This window comes from Hemiscyllium ocellatum, chromosome 45 (genome assembly GCF_020745735.1).
Source record: "Hemiscyllium ocellatum isolate sHemOce1 chromosome 45, sHemOce1.pat.X.cur, whole genome shotgun sequence".
Taxonomy (NCBI): Eukaryota; Metazoa; Chordata; class Chondrichthyes; order Orectolobiformes; family Hemiscylliidae; genus Hemiscyllium; species Hemiscyllium ocellatum.
Window position 1 is genome coordinate 20,370,472 of NC_083445.1, and position 18,957 is coordinate 20,389,428.

The 18,957-nt window shown below is 43.9% G+C and overlaps 1 pseudogene; it reads right to left on the bottom strand.

The window, feature by feature from the left end:
* Window positions 1-3,658: 3,658 nt before the first annotated feature.
* On the bottom strand, window positions 3,659-12,783 carry LOC132835880 (large ribosomal subunit protein uL15-like; annotated as a pseudogene).
* Between the last annotated feature and the right edge of the window lie 6,174 nt (window positions 12,784-18,957).

The following is an 18,957-nucleotide window of genomic DNA, read 5'->3' on the forward strand; positions in this document are numbered from 1 at the left end:
TAGCCTCTGATGCTTCAGGGAAAACAGCCCCAGCCTGTTCAGCCTCTCCCTATAACTCAAATTCTCCAACCCTGGCAACATCCTTGTAAATCTTTTCTGAATCCTTTCAAGTTTCACAACATATTTCCAAGGAGACCAGAGTAGCACGCAATATTCCAACAGTGGTCTAACCAATGTCCTGTACAGCCACAACATGACCTCCCAACTCCTATACTCAACACTCCCTGACCAATAAAGGAAAGCATAACAAATGCCTTCTTCACTATCCTGTCTACTTGCAACTTCACTTTCAAGGAGGTATGAACCTGCACTCCAAGGTCTCTTTGTTCAGCAACACTCTCTAGACCTTACCATTAAGTGTATAAGTCCTGCTAAGATTTGCTTTTCCAAAATGCAGCACTTAGCATTTATCTGAATTAAACTCCATCAGCCCATTGGCCCATGTGACCAAGATCCTGTTGTAATCTGAGGTAGCCTTCTTCGCTGTACGCTACACCTCCAATTTTGGTGTCATCTGCAAACTTAATAACTATACCTCTTACACTCACATCCAAATCAATACTGCACCATTCACTGTGTAATACTGCACCATTCACTTGTAATACTGCACCAATCACCGTGAAATACTGCACCATTCACACTGTATTACTGCACCAATCACCCTGTGATACTGCATCAATCACCCTATGATACTGCATCATTCACCCTGTGATACTGCACCATTCACTGAGTAATACTACATTATTCACTGTGTAATACTACACCATTCACTGTTTAGTATTGCAAAATTCATCCTGTAATACTGCACTATTCACCTTCTGATACTACACCATTCACCATGAAATACTGCGCCATTCACACTATATTACTGCACCAATCACCCTGTAATACTGCACCATTCAGTGTGTAATGCTCTACCATTCACTGTGCAATAGTACACAATTCACTGTGCAATACTACACCATTCACCATGTAATACTGTACCATTCACTGTGTAATTCTGCACCATTCACCATGTAATACTGCACCATTCACTGTGCAATACTACACCATTCATCCGGTAATACTGCACCATTCACCATGTAATACTGCACCATTCACTGTGTAATACTACACCGTTCACCCTGTAATACTGTACCATTCACCCTGTATTACTGCACCATTCCCTGTAATACTGCACAATTCACCGTGTAATACTGCACCAATCACTGTGTAATACTGCACCATTCACACTGTATACTGCACCATTCACCCTGTAATACTGGACCATTTACCATGTAATACTGCACCACTTACCGTGTAATACTGCACCATTCACCCAGTAATACTGCACCATTTACCATGTAATACTGCACCACTTACCGTGTAATACTGCACCATTCACCCAGTAATACTGCACCATTCACTGTGTAGTACTGCACCATTCACCATGTAATACTGCACCATTCACCCTGTAATACTGCACAATTCACTGTGTAATACTGCACCAATCACCGTGTAATACTGCACCATTCTCCCTGTAATACTGCACAATTCACCGTGTAATACTGCACCATTCACTCTGCTATATGAGCCAATTCATCCTGTAATGTCGTACTTGTCAGTTTGTCGTACAGCACCATTGACCCTGTAATGCTGCATTATTTGATCTGGTTTCTAGTTAGATCTCAGCCGCTCACCGTGTACTGTCGCACCATCAGCTTTGTAATATTGCAACATTCGCACTGTAATTCTGCCTCTTTCACTTTATAATGTGGGAACACAGTCACATCTTGATCAGAGACCAGAAACCAAACACACAATCCTGATCTATCGAGGTATTTAACCAGCTTCACCAACCGCAGAGCTGTAAGTTTCAGGTAATTTATTTGCGAGTGAGCAAACATTTGCCTCCTTTTGAAAAAGCAGCCGTTTGAATACATGAGCTGTAGAGATTCCTCCCCCCCCCACCCTGACCCCATCATAGAGCGAGAAGTTATCGAGCGCATGTTGTTTGTGCTTCTCTGAAGATTTTACAGATCAGTTTTTGTGTAGGGGGTGACCAGTTGGAACAGGGGACGTGCTTCTTTCTTTGTGGGCAGGATTAGATTCCCAGCTGCCAATTCATCTCCGAGCTCTGGATCTCTCGACTGTGCTGATGCTCTTTACAATTTCCCCCAACTTCCCATTCTTCCTTTATTAATCCCTAAGTTAATTTTCTTTACCACTTGGAGTTGAGCAATAACTCCCTCCTTCGTACGTCAATGCTCTTTTCCCCTCTCCTAATCAGTCAAGAGGTTTTCAATGTGCCCACAGTTGTGAAATTAGCCTCCCCGGTGCAGTGACTGATTGTCTGTGTCAACATCTAAAACCAAGTAATTTTATTAAAGGGAAGAATGATTCGACATCCTACGTGTGGCTTCTGTCATATTGCCAATGCACGTGTTTACTTCAGCGCCCTATTCTGTCATGATTTATTGGGCAGTGTTCAAGGAGAGCCCCAGTACCATCGATCAAGAGTTGCAATACATCAGGAAACGAAAGAGGAAAGACTTTATATTGCTCCTCTTACGATCATAGGAGCATAAATAGGCTATTCAGCTCATTGGGTCCATTATTCAGTGAGATCATAGCTGATCTGATCATCCTGAACTCCACTTTCCTGCCTTTTCCCGATAATCTTTAATTCCCTTCCTGGTTAAAATCTGTCCCCCTCAGTCTTGAATATACTGAATAACCTAGCCTTGACAGCCCGCTGTGGTAAAGAATTCCACAGATTCACTCCCCTCTGAGAGAAGAAATTTTCCCTCTGCCTTAAATGGGCAACCTCATATTCTGGGGTGATGCCCTTTGGTCATAGGCTGTCCCATGAGTGGAAACATCCTCTCCTCATCTACCCTACCAGAGAATCCCTACCATGTGAAAACAGACTATTTGGCACATTGAGTCAACACCAACCTTCCGAAGAGCATCATTCCCAGACCTACCCTATCCCTGCATATCCCATAGCTAACCCACCTAGCCTACATATCCCTGGAAACCATGGGCAATTTAGCATGGACAATCCATCTAACCTGCACATCTTTAGACAGTGAGAGGAAACCCATGCAGACACAGGAGAATGTGCAAACTGCACACAGACAGTTTCCCAAGGGTGGAACCGAATCCAGATCGCTGGTGCTGTGAGGCAGCAGTGCTAACCACTTAGATTCCCTACAGTATGGAAACAGGCCCAAAAAGTCCACACCGACCCTCCGAAGAATAACCCACCCAGACCTATTTCCCTCTGACTAATACACCTAACACTCTGGACAATTTAGCATGGCCAATTCACCTGACCTGCACATCTTTGGATTGTGGGAGGAAACCGGAGCACCCGGAGGAAACCCATGCAGACACGGGGAGAACGTGCAAACTCCACACTGACAGTTGCCCAATGCTGAAATCGATCCCAGGTTCCTGGTACTGTGAGGTAGCAGTGCTAACCACTGAGCCACCCCAAAATCCAGTCCCCTAAGAATCTTTCAATAACGTTTCAATAATGTTGTCTCTCATTTTTCTGAGCACCAATTAGCACAGACCCAGCCTACTCAATTTCTCCACATAAGATAGTCCTTCCATTTTATTTTTCGAAGTGACTGTATTTTGTTTAGTCCACCCAGTTATAAAATTTATGCCATCAATACACAGCTCCACTTACTTTCTTGATTTTCTCTTCAGCTTTCTGGCCAAAGAAGTTTGCCTTGACAATGCTTGTGCAGTTTTCCTTTGCCCAGAACATAATAATAAGTGTTGTTCCTTCAAGTTTCCTGGCATTGTTAATCGTGTTTGTCCACTGATCATCCACAGCTGAACCAGATTTATAGTCATACAGAACAACTGTTTCATCCTGACAAAAATAACACCGAAGTACTGTGGAAGCTGGGATTCAGAAACAAAAACAGCTTTTCTGGAAAAACTCTGTAAGGTCTGGCAGCATCTGTAGAAAGAAAGCAGAGTTAATATGTTAGGTCCAATGATCCTTCTTCAGAACCAGTTGTGCCAGACCTGCTAAATTTTTCCAGCAGTTTCTATTTTTGTAACTGTTTCCTTCTGAGGTGGTAGTGTCCTATACCAATGTTTACAAAGTAACCTGGTTGATATGAATCAAACTTGATTCTATGATAGTGCATATCACTGACATTGCCTGAACCACCAGGACACTTTCTGCGTTTACCAATTTGGCCACAACCATAACTAACACATCCTCTCAGCTTTCTGGTTTTTCTCAATCTGGTGGGCAACTTGCCTGATGATGGACAATCCCTCCATGCCCGGGATTAGCCAAGTTCACCTTCTCTAAACAGCCTCCAATGCCAGTATAACTTCCCTTAGATAAGATACTCCATCCCTGACTCTGGGAGATGTAAAATAACTTAACCATTTTCAAAGGGGTTGGTTGGAACCAATTTGTACACAGAAGGCTCCAACGAAACAACAATATGATGTTGACCAGATAAACGAATTGAGTGACGTTGGTTGAATGATTGCCACTCATTAAAACACCCTGGGACATTCCACCCGACCTCCCACTTCAGGGAGCAGATAGAAGTCTCAGTTTAAAATTTTACTGCCCCAGAATATGTGGTACCCCCTCAGTACTGCACCAGAGTGTCAGATGAGGTTTTCTGCTCAAGTCTCGAGTGGAACCTGAACCCACCGCCACTTTATTCATAGGAATAGAACCCACTGAGCCACTGCTCCAAGGCTCAGAGTTGAATGTTTTGCTGTGATCCTGTTGATGTCACGATAAGCAGCAGTTTTCCCAACACTATTCACCTGCCTAGTCATTCAAGGTGCATTTTTTCTTTGCATTGGGTCTTCTTGCATAGCCAGGCCGTTTATCTTTGTAATAATATGCTTTGGTATGAAGAAAATAATAACAGGTGTTAGCCATTCAACCCCTTGAGCCTGCTCACCATTGTTAGCTCATGGTTTACCATCTATATTGATGCCAATTTCCCTGCATTACTCCATATTTCTTTAGTGTCTGGGAATCCATTGATTTCTGTCTTGAACATACTCAATGCCTGAGCATTCCCTGTCCTACCATCTCATCTCAAAGCTAAATAACTTATCCCATATTCCGAGACTGTGCCTCCTATTCCAGACCCCACCACATCCAGACATCATCCCTTTGGCCTCGACACAATCCAACCTAAGCATGTAGTAAGACCCCTCTCATTCTTCTGAACATTGGAGAACACAGGCCCAATCTCCTCAATTTCCATGAGGTGAGGCAACCTTAAATGGAGGATACCATTCTAAAAGGGGTGTATGTGACTGGGCTCGCAGTGAAGCACTCTGGGGTTATAATTCCACCATAGCGAAGCTCTCCAAAATTACCATGAGGCGTCACTGTGTCTCAAAGTTGGAAAGAATTCATCCAGAGCAGTCCCCAGAATGGAAATGGAAAAAGAGTTCATACTTTATTGCATCAGTTTAAGGTTAGAGGGGAATGAATAAATGAGAACCTGAGAGACAACATTTTTACACAGAGGGTGGTATGCACATGGAATGAGCTGCCAGCAGAAGTGGTTAAGGCAGGTACATTAATGACATTTGGACAAACGCATGGATAGTAAAGGTTTAGAAGGATACGGGCCATGTGCAGGGAAATGGGGTTAACGTTGATAGAGTCATAGAGATGTACAGCGTGGAAACAGACCCCTCGGTCCAACCCGAACATGCCGATCAGATATCCCAACCCAATCTAGTCCCATCTGCCAGCACCCGGCCCATATCCCTCCAAACCCTTACTATTCATTTATCCATCCAAATGCCTTTTAAATTTTGCAATTGTTCCAACCTCCACCACTTCCTCTAGCAGCTCATTCCATACACATACCACCCTCTGTGTGAAAAAGATTGTCCCTTAGGTCTCTTTTATATCTTTCCCCTCTCACCCTAAACCTATGCCCTCTAGTTCTGGGCTCCCCAACCCCAGGAAAAAGACTTTTCCTATTTACCCTATCCATGCCCCTCATAAGTTTGTAAACCTCAATAACGTCACCCCTCAGCCTCTGACGCTCCAGGGAAAAAAGCCTCTCCCTATAGCTCAAATCCTCCAACCCAGGCAACATCCTTGTAAATCTTTTCTGATTCTTGTAAATCTTGTTGATGGACATTTTGGTTGGCATGAACCAGTTTGGGCCAAACGGCCTGTCTGTGTGCTGTAGGACTCTATGACTCCATGACTTGAGATCCAGGCTTGAACAGAAATGAAGGCCCAGGGGAAAGAGGTTACATGTACCACTGCCAAATCATGGAGATATCTCCAATAATGAATAACTGATCTTATTTCCTTTTAAACATTGTAGTTTGCTATTTGGAGATCAAAAGGTATTAGGTTGGAACCAGTGAATAATGAGTCAATGTAGGCCTTAACAAGTAAATCAGGAACAGGATTAGGACATTCAGTCCCACATGCCTGTTCTGCCATTCAACAAGATCTTAGTTGATCTGATTATGGCCTCAATTCCACTTTCCCACCCATCCCTGACTACCTTTGACCTTCTCTAGATGAGAAGTGAGAAGCACTCTGATTGATATTCAGGCAGACTGAAAGGGACAAAAACTACAGCCTTAATAAACATCAGTCGAGGTAATAGGGAAGTTATTTTTAGCTGTCATGTGTGTGAGTTATGATTGTTGAGTAGCATTTCTCATCTCCAGTTGTCTTCTAGTCTTGCAGTCTTAATAAAGCAATAACTTTCATAACCTTAAATGCCCTTTGATTGTAATCAATGGAACTAGCCTTGTCTCCTGTGATTCCGCAAAAATAGCCTTCAGTGTACAATTCACATGAATTCGCCTAAGGGTAGGCATAAGGGTAATTCATGTAAGGGTAGGCATAGGTGTTAAACTGCAATGTTAAACTCTTCTCTTGCTAGGTCCAGTCCATCAGCATGGATGACACGTTTGACCTCTGGTGGAAGTCTAATTCATTTTCCTATGTTTGTCTCCACTTCAGGTCTGAGGATCACTGGTCCCAGCCCTATAGCCTTAGAGCATTAGACTTCAACGGAGGACTGGACAACGCACAGGGACCTCACTAGAGACAATGGGCTTCCTTTGGTGGACACTCTGGGTTTGCTGGATCACACTCTTCAGCCCAAGACCTGTAGAAGGTAAGGCATCAGTTCTGAGGGCCAATCAGCAGCCTTTGGAATGAAGGCTGTATTTCCTGGTTTGGAATGAGCAATATGTTTCCGGTCTGACAGTTGCCTCTGAGCGAGATGTTAGATGGCAGAGCTGCGAGTTACATAACCAGGATTGACAGTTCTGTTCAGGTGCAGCATCTTTGCTTCATGAGTAATGATTGGTTTGGTATTCTGCAGCCATGGTGAACTTGAGAGTGAAGGAGGTGGGAGATAGGGGTGAGAGTTTGGTTTAGGGCGATGGAGTGATTCAGTGATGAATAGCTAACGTTTTTGCTGCCTGGTACATGGCTGAAGCCAGCAGGTTGGACAGATGTGACCTCACTTGTCAGGTTCAATGCCAACTTATACAGTGACCCCTTTCTCTCCAGTGCAGCGTTTACTGTGAACAACTTCAGCGAACAGTTTAGCAAGCTGATTCCAGGTGGTCTGAAGAATTGATGAATTGGACTCTGGCATCAGAGTGCTTTTGCACTGCGTCCTCTAGTTAAAGTGAAGGATATTCGGTTCCATGGCATGGACCCTCTTCCCATTTGCTCTTGTAACAGTAATCCAAATGTAAATTACAAGTCTGGCAAATGTGCTTATGGACTGGAGTCAATATGCAGGGCACAGTATGGCTGGTTGGAACAATAAAGCAGGTTTAAGTGTTGATTTTCTTTTGATGTAGATTATGATTAGAAATCCAAGAAATCAATGATAGAAAGATAACAGAAACCACGAGAGGAATGTGTGCTTTCTGCCTTTAATACCAAATCGAGCAGATAAAAGGCACAGCACACCTTTCGTAGTGTTCGATTAAGCCTGTCCAATCACCGATCCTAGTACAGTGCATGATTGCTTTAAGATATGGGTGGAGCAAAAGGACAAAATAATTGATTCTGGATCTTAGAGAGAAAATGCTCAAGAGTTCAGAGTTGTCAAGTTGTAAGGTGTTTTAGGTCATGTAAATAAACATTCCATTGTAATAGTGCCCTCCATATAGTGGAGATACAATGAATTTAGAAGCATCTCTGCATTACTGTGAGAAATATAAGGCACATATCAACTCAATCCAAATACAGAGCAATTGATCAATGCTCCCATCTTAAATCCCAGCCTATTAGCGTGTCTTTCCAATCTCTCACACGTCATCACCTTTCTATATATCCGTCCTTCACAATAAATACCTCTATGTGATTTGCCTCAACTAATCCTTGTGGTTGCTTGTAACAAATCTTTCATTAAAAATGTTTTTCCTGAATTATGATTTATTAATGACAAGTTTCAGACTTGCCCGCAACTAGAAACATTCTCTTGGTATGAGTTTACCCACAAATGGCAATTGAGAAGTGATCAATTTTTCATTTGAAACCTGAGCTTGAGAGATTTCTGTTAGCCAATGATTTTTTTTTAATATCAGGGTTAAAGGACAAACTGAGGAATATGGAATTAGGACATATATTCGCCATGATGACTTATACTGTAGGATTATGGAGGTGATGGGGGTTTCATTGGCTTGAGAGTTGGTGAGTGAACCATGATTCCCTTTCAGAAATGCCCACCTGGCACCAATCAGTTCTGAGGTCACCAGACCAGCCAGAGTTGTCATTGTCAGCCAGTTCGAGGATGACAGCTGCTCTGCTCAGCAGCACCACCTGAGAGGTAGTGGCTGCTGCTGAAATGACACGCACCAGAAGAATCAGGTTCATGGACTGACCCAAGTCTGAATCAAGTGAGGGCAACTGGGATCCTGGGAGAGGGTGCAATTGAGGGTATTGACAGCAGGGCCCCCTTAACAATGCCTAGCCTCTCAGCCAGAACCAAGAGCCTTTGAATGGGCTAACCATCATACTCCACCCTCTCAGAAAGCTTAAACCATCCAAAACAAGTTTGTAATTGGATTAACCATAACCCAACCTGCTTAACAACAAGCCCATCCACTGGGTGCCTGCCTTAATGAATTAAAAATCGTCAATTGAGTATGCATTTTTGGGAAAGCAAATCTTAGCAGGACTTATATACTTAATGAGCTGAAAATGTGTTGCTGGAAAAGCACAGCAGGTCAGGCAGCATCCAAGGAACAGGAAATTCGATGTTTCGGGCATAAGCCCTTCATCAGGACCAAGACGTCGAATTTCCCGTTCCTTGGATGCTGCCTGACCTGCTGCGCTTTTCCAGCAACACATTTTCAGCTCTGATCTCCAGCATCTGCAGACCTCACTTTCTCCTTATATACTTAATGGTAAGGTCCTAGGGAGTGTTGCTGAACAAAGAGACCTTAGAGTGCAGGTTCATAGCTACTTGAAAGTAGAGTCGCAGGTAGATAGGATAGTGAAGAAGGTGTTTGGTATGCTTTCCTTTATTGGTCAGAGTATTGAGTACAGGAGTTGGGAGGTCATGTTGCAGCTGTACAGGACGTTGGTTGGAATATCGCGTGCAATTCTGGTCTCCTTCCTATCGGAAAGATGTTGTGAAACTTGAAAGGGTTCAGAAAATATTTATAAGGATGTCACCAGGATTGGAGGATTTGAGCTATAGGGAGAGGTTGAACGGGCTGGGGCTGTTTTCTCTGGAGCAATGGAGGTTGAGGGTTGACCTTATAGAGGTTTATAAAATCATGATGGGCATGGACAAGATAAATAGACAAGGTCTTTTCCCTGGGGTGCGGAAATCCAGAACTAAAGGGCATAGGTTTAGGGTGAGAGGGGAAGGATATAAAAGAGACCTAAGGGGCAATGTTTTCACATAGAGGGTGGTGCGTGTGTGGAATGGGCTGCCAGAGGAAGTGGTGGAGGCTGGTACAATTGCAACATTTAAAAGGCATCTGCATGGGTATATGAATAGGAAGGCTTTGGAGGTATATGGGCAGGGTGCTGGCAAGTGGGACTAGATTGGCTTGGGATATCTGGTTGGTATGGACGTGTTGGACCAAAGGGTCTGTTTCCATGCTGTATATCTCTATGACTGTATGAGTATTACTTGACCCTCTGGGGCTCAGTTGGGAAAAGGTACAGATAGGCTGTGCTTGGGGCATTCCCATCACAAACTTCATTGTAGTGGGGACAGGAATGTGGTGAGGACCGTACTGAAAAATTAACTACCCTCCCGACTTTCAAACTCAATGTGGGGCTAACAGGAACAAATCTGAAAATGTGTTGCTGGAAAAACGCAGCAGGTCAGGCAGCATCCAAGGAGCAGGAGAATCAATGTTTCGGGCATGAGCCCTTCTTCCTTCGACTCTCCTGCTCCTTGGATGCTGCCTGACCTGCTGCGCTTTTCCAGCAACATATTTTCAGCTCTGATCTCCAGCATCTGCAGTTCTCACTTTCTCCTAATAGGAACAAATGTAAGCCATTCTGCCCGCATCACTAGCCCAAGATCACAGCTGATCATCCACCTCAACATTGTATTGCTGTCATTAGTAACAGAAAACTATTGGTAATCTGTGCTGAACTGAGCCTCCACTGTTCTCTGGGAAAATGGAAATTTTATGGAGAGAATTAAAGTGTTGATCGATGGAGGATGCTTAAGTTGCTAAATGGCTGCACATGTTTCCATGATCCTTTTCATCACTTGAAGACCTTCCATCCACATCCTTTTTTTCTCTTTCCAGTGAAAAGAATCACGGTTTCCTCTTTATTATAGCTTCTCATTGATAATGTTTGCATGTGCCCTGGTCTCAGTTCCAGTTCTGTTTTCCTGGGTTTCATGATTTGAAGTACCTCACATAATTTAACAGACCGATATCTGAATGGTGAATGAAGCAACAAAAGCTTTTCAGAGGCTTTGAAGGCTTTTATTGTGAATCTGTAGTTTCACATAAATGTCAGTTTCCACCTTTCCCTTCTGGACACTTTCACAGCCCAGAAGTCAAATCCTTCCACCCACAGCACTGGGGAAGAATCCAGCTCTTCCTTGGCTATGTATACAAGTAAACAAATTTGCAATAAACTTACATTAGAGCATATTTACAAGTCACCCAGTTAAGAAGTGACAAACATTTCCCCTGCGGAAAAAGGCAAACCAAAATCAAAGAAGAAGGAGAACAAAAAGGGGGAACTAAATCAAATAATGCACCTCAGCACCCCCCAACCTCGTGGTGCCCACCTATCCCAAAGGGCTTTGAGGCAAGTGGTGAACCCGTGTGCTCCCTCCCCAGGGACACTTGGACATAAAAGTAACTGCGAGAGAGATGCAGGAAGTGAAGTATTATGACTAGCCTCCAGACTCCTGTGGCGGCCATCTCTTGCTCTGAATCACCTGTGATGATGCTGCTTCTTTAGCAAGGTTATGCTGCCCTTGGGTTGTTTTTCCATAGAGGTTGTAAAAGCAGTGATTCCAAAAGGTCTTGGTTTGGAGAGTTTTAGGGCCTATTTGATGATAGCTAACAGATATTACCTGAGGCAAAAGACTTTCAGGTTTAAAAAAAACACATGTACCATGGAAGGGGAGTGGCCAGTTCACCTAGCTCAGCGTTTCTTTGGTTTGGTTTCAGCAGTCTGACTGTTCACTGAAAGCAGGCAGGCAGTTTATGAGGCTGCTGGTTCAAGAAACAGCTACATGGAAGAAGGTGTTCCATGCTGAATCTCTCCCTCTTTCTATTTCTCTCTCTCTCCACCTCCCACTGCACCTCCCCCCGCCCCCCCCCCCCCCCCCCACACACACACACACACACACACACACACACACACTCTCTCTCTCACCTGTAAGATCTGTATTTGATTTTAGCTTTTTTGCCATGGGGTGTTTATGGGATTGTTGCAGGAATTTGGAACAGCATCATTAAGTTGGGATAATCTGTTGGGTTTTCAGGTAGGTTAAGTTATTCCATATGCTGTTATCTTTTGTTTGTGTTTCATTCGATAATTACGTAAATAAATTCTGTTTTATTTAAAGATAAGTGGTTTGAGCCAACCATATCACTCCTGGAATATCCGCTATACACCTGCTTAAAACAACTAGCAAAGTTAGAGTCTGGGCTACTTTCTTGAAAGTTTTGAGGGGGTCTGGCCTGATCCACCACATACCGTGTGCTCCCTGTCCAATGACAGCCTGACACATCCACAGAAGGGGGGCAGGCAGTTAGGAACAGTGGCTTGCCCATCTAACGCTCATATTCAGTTGACACCATCCCAGTGTAATGGCCCCTAACTGATCAGCTCTTTGTCCTGGGTCTGACTGACCCTTTCCTCTTGAGGTTTGCTGAGGATTAGGTTACTTACAGTGTGGAAACAGGCCCTTCGGCCCAACAAGTCCACACCAACCTCCAAAGAACTAACACTATGGGCAATTTAGCATGGCCAATTCACCTAACCTGCACATTTTTGGACTGTAGGAGGAAACCGGAGCACCCGGAGGAAACGGGGAGAATGTGCAAACTCCACACAGACAGTTGCCTGAGTCGGGAATTGAACCCGGGTCTCTGGCGCTGTGAGGCAGCAGTGCTAACCACTGTGTCACCCACAAATTACCAGGGAGCGTTGAATCGTCTATTGGCCCCATACTTGTGGAGCCTTATTGAGCTGCTTGTACCTGTTAGTACCTCTTTGGCCTCATGTTCTGTCCTACAGCGAAGCAGTTCCAAGTGGTTGGCTTTGAAGCGAGAATCTGCTGCCAACCGCATCTAATTGAGCTGAGGAAAATTACTGGGCAAGCTTACCAGGCAGGGAAATAAATAATCTGACCTGGGTTCTTTGAATGTGTCCCAGCCTTCTGTTGGTCTGGCACCTTCCCAGTGCCCATAAAGACTGCAGGCACAGTTATTGTGACAACTTTGGAAGGAATTAAAACATTAGTTATTGCCTTGCTTTTGTGGGGTTTGGTTGGTTTGCCAAGAGAGCGGGTTTAATTCCTGACCAAGGGCAACTGTACTTGCCTCTTTGAGGAGAGTTGCCGCTCAAGCTACATAATTGCCCCTCTGTAATGGAGAGATGCTGTCCAAGGATGTGGCTAAATACCTACCTGCTTGTGTTCTGTAGTGGCCAAGCACAATTGGGAAACTAGCTTGACTCGCCCAGTGGAAAATGGGTTGGATCGATTGCAATTTGGCTTATGCGTGCCAGTCTCTACTGAAGACACAGCAGAGTAATATGGTGGTAACATGCAAAGCCAGCACAATGCTGTGGGACGCTCCACCACAGAGCTGCTGACAAAACCAGGAATGTTTCATTCCAGGAGCAACAAAGGGCATTACTTTTGAACTAATGCAGGCAAACACCGTAAACACTGAAGGAACTCAGCAGCTCTGACCTCCTGTGTGAAGACAGAAACAGAGGTACTATTTCAAGTCTAGTGTGACTCTTCTTCAATTTTGATTTAATTGTCTTTAACACATTGGTGCGAACCCTGACTAACTATTGTGGGGCAAATCTCTTTCTTTCAGTGTACCACTCCCTCACCCCTGCCTCTCTGCCGGTATTCCTATTTCGCGTACATCAATTTTAAGAAGTAATTAAAAAGATGTAAGATGTCTTCCAAGCAAATGGTAAAAAGTGATAAGGCATCTTCCAAGCAAAGAGTAACAATGTAATTTCTTTAAAATTACCCACAATTGTTATCCTCTGGAGTGCTCATGACAAACTTCAGGGAATTAATCTGCAATTCCTGGAAATTCCAGAGGACTTCTACAAGAGGGTTAGCAACTCTTCAACCCTCATTGCCAACTACCCAGCCTTAAACCACCAATTCACAATAGTGTCTTTAGGAGTATTGATACCATTTTTCAGAACATTTTCTCCATTCCTGGGCAGTGATAAGCTTCAATCTGCAATTTGAGAGGGAGAGGGTACAATCGGAAGTGACAATATTTCTGTTGAATAAAGGGAACTATGGAGCTATGAGGGAGGAGCTGGCCAAAGTGCAGTGGTGCAATACCTTAGCAGGGATGACAGTGGAGGAACAATGGCAGATATTTCTGTGTATAATGCAGAAGATGCAGGATCAGTTCATTCCAAAAAGTAAGATAGACACTAGGAGGAAACATGGGTGGCCGTGACGAGAGAAGTTAAGAAACATATAAAGTTAAAAGAGAAAAAGTATAACATAGCAAAGATAAGTGGGAAAACGGAAGACTGGGAAACTTTTAAAGAACAGCAGAGGATTACTAAGAAGGAAATACGCAAAGAAAAAATGAGGTACGAAGGTAAACTGGCCAAAAATATAAAGGAGGATAGTAAAAGCTTTTTTAGGTATGTGAAAGGCAAAAAAATGGTTAAGACTAAAATTGGGCCCTTGAAGACAGAAAAAGGGGAATATATTATGGGGAACAAAGAAATGGCAGAAGAATTGAATTGGTACTTCAGATCTGTGTTCACTGGGGAAGACACAAGCAATCTCCCTGAGGTAACAGTGGCTGAAGGACCTGAACTTAACGGAATTTATATTTGCCAGGAATTGGTGTTGGAGAGGCTGTTAGGTCTGAAGGTTGATAAGTCCCCGGGGCCTGATGGTCTACATCCCAGGGTACTGAAGGAGGTGGCTTGAGAAATCATGGATGCATTGGTGATTATTTTCCAGAGTTCGATAGATTCGGGATCAGTTCCTGCGGATTGGAGGATGGCTAATGTTGTACCACTTTTTAAGAAAGGTGGGAGAGAGAAAACAGGAAATTATAGACCAGTTAGTCTGACCTCAGTGGTGGGAAAGATGCTGGAGTCCATTATAAAGGATGAAATTACGACACATCTGGATAGTAGTAACAGGATAGGTCAGAGTCAGCATGGATTTATGAAGGGGAAATCAGGCTTGACTAATCTTCCGGAATTTTTTGAGGATGCGACTCTGAAGATGGATGAGGGAGATCCAGTAGATGTAGTGTACTTGGACTTTCAGAAAGCTTTTGATAAAGTTCCACATAGGAGGTTAGTGAACAAAATTAGGGCGCATGATATTGGGGGCAAAGTTGGATTGAAAGTTGGTTGGCTAACAGGAAACAAAGAGTACCGATAAACGGCTCCATTTCGGAATGGCAGGCAGTGACCAGTGGGGTCCCGCAGGGATCAGTGCTGGGACCGCAGCTTTTTATAATATATCTGAATTATATAGAAGATGGTATTAGTAATAACATTAGCAAATACTAAGCTGGGTGGCAGGGTGAAATGTGAGGAGGATGTTAGGAGATTACAGTGTGACCTGGACAGGTTAGGTGAGTGGTCAGATGCATGGCAGATGCAGTTTAATGTGGATAAATGTATGGCTATCCACTTTGGTGGCAAGAACAGGAAGGCAGATTACTACCTAAATGGAATCAAGTTAGGTAATGGGGCAGTACAAAGAGATCTGGGTGTTCTTATACACCAATCAATGAAGGTAGGCATGCAGGTACAGCAGGTAGTGAAGAAGGCTAATAGCATGCTGGCCTTCATAACAAGAGGGATTGAGTATAGAAGCAAAGAGATTCTTCAGCAGCTGTACAGGGCCCTGGTGAGACCGCACCTGGAGTATCGTGTGCAGTTCTGGTCTCCAAATTTGAGGAAAGACATTCTGGCTATTGAGGGAGTACAGCGTAGGTTCACGAGGTCAATTCCTGGAATGGCGGGACTACCTTACACTGAAAGACTGGAGCGACTGGGCTTGTATAAACTTGAGTTTAGAAGACTGAGAGGGGATCTGATTGAGACTTATAAGATTATGAAAGGATTGGACACTCTGGCAGCAGGAAACATGTTTCCGCTGATGGGTGAGTGCCGAACCATAGGACTCAGCTTAAAAATAGGGGTAGACCATTTAGGACAGAGATGAGGAGAAACCTCTTCACCCATAGAGTGGTGGCTGTGTGGAATGCTCTGCCCCAGAAGGCAGTGGAGGCCCAGGCTCTGGATTCATTTAAGAAAGAGTTGGATAGAGCTCTCGAGGATAGTGGAATCAAGGGTTATGGAGATAAGGCAGAAACAGGATACTGACTAAGGATGATCAGCCATGATCATCTTGAATGGTGGTGCAGGCTCGAAGCGCAGAATGGCCTACTCCTGCACTTATTGTCTATTGATATCCATTCACGAACCTGTGAAAAATGTTAAAGCTTGGCAATTTGCATCCTTTTGTTAAATATACTCAAATCAATGAAGAGTAAGCCAAGAGAACTGGATTGTCAGTAACCAGAGGGGTGTGAGTCATGGTGATTGACAAAATAACCAGGGCAGTAAACAGGAGAAAGCTTACTTTGCACAGAGCATTACTGCGATTGGAATGCCTTATCACAACGGGTAGTGGAAGCATATTAAAGAGCAACATTGATTAAGAGAGTTTCACGTGTACCTGAGGCAGGGTGACCAAAGTAGCATTACTAATAGCTGGTAATATTGTGGTGGACTGGATGGGCTCCTACTGAAGGCCAGAGACAAAGATCACAGGCCCCGATGCTGCTGTTGCCTAGGTCCACTCTCTCCAAGCCAAGCACAGCAGCCCCATGCCCCTGTCCAATACAAGCAGGGGAACCCCCTAGCTTCAAGTGTCTGGCCTCAGTTATTGGGCCCTGATTCTTGGGTCTTGCTCCTTACTATGATTTTACAAGATGTGCACTTAAAACAATGGTGCTATCAAGAAAGGAACTGTCTGGATAGCAGGGCACATGATGTGGACACGTAGAGAGTGAATGCCAAAAGATGTTCCCCCTCAAAGGAGAAGCTGGAACTAGAGGGCATAGTTTAACATTTCAGGGCTTCCCATTTAAAAATGAAGATGACAATTATCTGTTTCACACACTAATGGCACATTCTGAGAGATTCTCTTCCACACAGCAGTGTTCTTTTAAGGCTGAGTTAGTTCAATTTTTGACCGACAGAAGAGTCAAAGACTGTTGGGGGGTATGATAGAGGCCATCATCAGATCGATGGGCCTCTTCTGTGCTCTGTGACACCATGATCTTATCGAATGGTGGAGCATGCTTGGAGGGGCTGATTGGTCTAATGCTGCTGCTAATTCTTCTGATTGTGTGAAGTGTTCTCCGTGACTCCCCAGTGTAGGCACGATTCAAGGCAGTACAACCAGGACTGAGCCAGTCTCATCAGCATTCAGACCAGGTAAGCCACGGACTGTAATCAAAGTGTCAAACTCTCAAGAACAGATCCAGCTATTGCTATTGCTGTTTATTATCATGATTAAATGCACACTAGCTCCTGGGACTGGATGCACAGCAATTAAATATCCTCTTTCCTCCCTGTCAGATATCCGCAGTCTGAAGTTTATCAAAAAATGTTGAGGGAGAGTGGGCACTTCAAAGATGTGCCTTTATAGAGCAGAATTCCTTGCCTTTATTTTCTGATCAGATAATTGCTCATTGACAAGGTAAGGGTCAGGCTTATCTGGGTCTCAAACCTCTGGGGTTCAAAGAGAATCTGCATATTGCCTTCACAATTGAAAGTATCCCTGATATTTTCAGGATGGGATATGAGAGCATAATGGTAATGTCACTGTTGATATTCCGGAGAACCAGACTTATACTCTGGGGATACAAGTTTGAGTCCTATCACAGCAGCCGGTGGAATTTAAAATTTAGTTCACAAATTATTTTTTGCGAGTTCACTCATGGGACATGGGTGACGCTGGCTGGGCCCAGCATTTATAGCCCATCTGTAGTTGCCACTGAGAAGATGATGGTGAGCTACCTTCTTGAACAGCTGCAGTCCACCTCCTGTGGGTTGACCCACAATGCTCTTAGGGAGAGAATTCCGAGAATTTGACTCAGCGACAGTGAAGGAAAATGAGATATATTTCCAAGTGAAGATGATGAGTGGCTGGGAGGGGAACCGGCAAGTGGTCGTGTTCCCATGTATCTGCTGCTATTGTCCTTCCAGACGATAGACATCCTGGGTTTGGAATGTGCTATGTAAGGAGCCTTGGTCAATTTCAGCAGTACATCTCGTAGACGACACACACTGCTTCGACTGAACATTGGTCGTACAAGGATTGGATGCTTGTAGATGTGGTGCTAAGCAAGCAGTCTGCTTTTTTCCTGGATGGTGTCAAGCTTATTGAGTGTTGTTGGAGCCACACCCATACAGACCAATGGGGAGTACTCCTGACTAGTGCCATGTAGATGGTGGACACGCTTTGGGGAGCCAGAGGATGAGTTGCTCACAGCAGTATTTCTAGCTTCTGACCTGCTCTTATAGCGACTATGTTTATGGACTATGTCCAGTTGAGTTTCTGATTAATGGTACCCAAGTACATTGAATGTAGAGGAATTCAGTGATGGTAACATAATTGAATGTCAAGGGGTTATCATTGTTATTATTGTGAAGATTTTCCTTTTATAGCTTAGTTATTGGTTATTATTTGTTTATTCAAAGTTTGGGAGAAGATTTGTAGCTCGGGTCCTCCAGCAAGATCTTGATAAAAGTTCACAGAAGTGCTTCACAGGAGGCTCCCAAGCACTGAGGATGTCACCTAGACAGGGGATGAAACGTCTGCAACACAAATTCCCAGCTCGGCGAACAGAACCACAACATTATTTGTTTATGTAATTAGCAGGTTTGTTTTTTATATTGGTTTGAATTATTTGGTTTTGTATTTGTTGTAATATTCAAAGGAAAAATATTTTCTCTTTTTAAAAAAAATGGTGACCATGGTAACCATCACCGATTGCCGTGAAAAACCCATCTGGTTCATTAATGTTCTGGAGGGAAGTGAATCTGCTGTCCTTACCTGGTCTGGCCTATGTGATGCCACACCCACTAATGAATCTAAACTGCCCTCTGAATTGTCCTTGGCAAGTCACTCAGTTCAGAGGCAATTAGGGATGGGCAGCAAATGCTGGCCTTGCCAGCGACACCCACATCCCATGAAAGAATGAAAATTG